This window comes from Solanum tuberosum, unplaced genomic scaffold (genome assembly GCF_000226075.1).
Source record: "Solanum tuberosum cultivar DM 1-3 516 R44 unplaced genomic scaffold, SolTub_3.0 scf00240, whole genome shotgun sequence".
Lineage (NCBI taxonomy): Eukaryota > Viridiplantae > Streptophyta > Magnoliopsida > Solanales > Solanaceae > Solanum > Solanum tuberosum.
In genome coordinates this window covers 318,730-321,107 of record NW_006239164.1, presented here as the reverse complement: position 1 = coordinate 321,107, position 2,378 = coordinate 318,730, and the positions used below count along the sequence as shown (strand labels likewise).

General features: G+C 38.1%; 1 protein-coding gene across 4 annotated transcripts in view; it reads right to left on the bottom strand.

Annotated features, from left to right (window-relative positions):
* Nucleotides 1–2,378, bottom strand: part of LOC102605790 (B3 domain-containing protein REM14-like) — a 13,143-nt gene that overhangs the window by 6,060 nt on the left and 4,705 nt on the right. The gene's annotated exons all lie outside the window — the stretch shown is intronic.

Below are 2,378 nucleotides of genomic sequence, written 5' to 3'. Positions count from 1 at the left end.
TTGAAGTGCTGGAATAGAGATGGAAATGCAGGAAGAAAGGAGGAGAGATGGAAGATGGTCCCATCATGTATATGGTGGACAGTATGGCTAGAGAGGAACCAGAGATGTCATGAAGGAAAGCAGAGCAACATACAAAGATTTAAGCTTAACTGTTTAGCTCTGTATTATTTTTGGTGTAAACAAGTAGTCTTAGATAGCTCAGAAGTAATCAGCACAACTATAGACTGGCTGTAACTTGGTAGGTATAGGAGCCTATGTAACTACAACACTTTTGGAGGGGAACTACACTTTTGAGGTAGTATACCTGTGGATAAATATAGACTAACTGTTACTTTTATCAAAAATAAATAAAATTGAATCTCATGAGATTTAGAAGTGCACAAACAATACTTATACTTTTATGAACTGTGCTGTGCCAACATCCTGAAAATCACCACGACCTCCTCAATTGTACAAGCAATGAAAAAATTCAAGGGCCAAGCAAGTTAGAGAAAGGGTCACATACTTTGGTGTTTAGTAGGACTTGTAAAAGTGTTTTTATGGGTTAAAATGACTATTGGATCCATTGTTCTTTAAGCAACAAGTTTGTACAGTTACAAAAATGACTGTCTAGAAAGGATGAGGAAGAATTTATAGAAGACTATCTTAATCAACTCAAACACAAACACACACGTATTTGGGTTTACCTCTGGGAGCCTCGAATAATGATCTTTCTATATGGAATTCAGTTCTTTAGAGGGTTGACAAGAGGCTTGCAGGTTGGTAGAAAAGAGTATTTGTCCAAAGGCGTGAAGGAGGTGATTATTAAGAGCACTTAATCAAGCATTCCCACTTATTTTATGTTCTTATTTCATGCTCCTATCTGTGTTATGGAAAAATTGAAAAGGCTTCAAAGAAACTTCCTTTGGTATCCAGCGGAGGGGAAAGGAATCACTTGGTCTGTAGGGAGACAGTGACAGCTCCTAAAAATTGGGATGGCCTTGGAGTTAAAGATTTGAAGGTCTTCAACAAAGCTTTGTTGGGGAAATGGTTGTGGGGATTCAGGGTGGAGGTTCAATCATTATGGAGAGGGGTGATAGTAGATAAACATGGTGAGATGGAAGAGGGATGGAGAACTACTGATATTATGTTGCCTTTCGGGTGTGGTGTGTGGAGGAATATCATGAAGGGTTGGGTAGAACTTTATGATAATATCTCTTTCGGGGAATGAGATAGGAATAGAGTAAGTTTTTGGAGAAATATATGGTGGAGATACTTTGTTAAAAGATAAGTTTCTAAGCATTTATAGGGTTTTTGTTCAAAGGAAGGCGGTAGTCCAGCAAATAAGGGGGACACAAGGGAAGAATTGTTTTGGGATTTGAGGTTCAGAAGGAATTTCCAGGATTGGGAGGTAAATGAATATCAAAGTTTACAAGCTTTACTCCATTAACATTGTGAGCCTCCCCAAAGACGATGAGATGGAAGTTGGGGAACAATTGTGTGTTTTCTGTCTAAGTTCTTTTACGAGAAGCTTTTGGTGAGGGCAGGAGGAAGCTTATCCTGTAAAGTCTATTTGGATTCCCAAGGTGCCAAAGAAAGTGTGCTTTTTCACTTGGTAAGCTGCTAGAGGGGTGATTTTGACGATGGAAAACATTTCAAAAAGAAAGGTTGTTTGTACATGTTTATTTATGCAAGGAGGTGGGCGAAGATGTTGATCATCTTCTACTATACTGCACTCTGACCAGGAGACAATGGTAGGATATGTTTAGTTGGTTTGGTATGTCTTAGGTGATGCCAAGGTCTGTGAAGGACCTGTTGTTTTGCTGGAAAGCTGTAAGAAGCAAGAGAAAGAGCAGGGCATGAAATGTTGTTCCTCTGGCTTTGACGTGGATCATTTGCAGAGAGAAATAGGAGGGCTTTTGAAGGGGTAGAAATGAGTTTTCGGCAGTTGATGAGTAGTCTCCGATGTCTTAGTTATTTTTGCTGTACCCATGTAGTCCTGGGATGTATAGAGTATTGGGTGTCTTTTGTAGAGAACCATATTCTTTTGTAGGTTCTTTACAGTTTGGTATACTTCTTGTATCCGGCCCTTTTTGGCCTTTTGACTTGTGAAATGAAATTGTTTGCCTGATTAAATAAATAAATAAGGCCCTTTTGCTATAAACTGAAATGTTCACTACGAAATATACTTCCATATGTAAAAAATGTTCTACAAAGATCATTTTTTAAAAAAATTCAAACTGTTTGATTAGGTAAATTTTAAATGTGTAGCTGTTTATGCACAACACTTTTAACAGATTTGAACAACCATACACAAAACAAATAATTTTATCCCAGAAATTATTTAGTGTCATGGTGTATATAACCTTTTTCTTTTTTTTAACCCCCCCCCCCCCCCG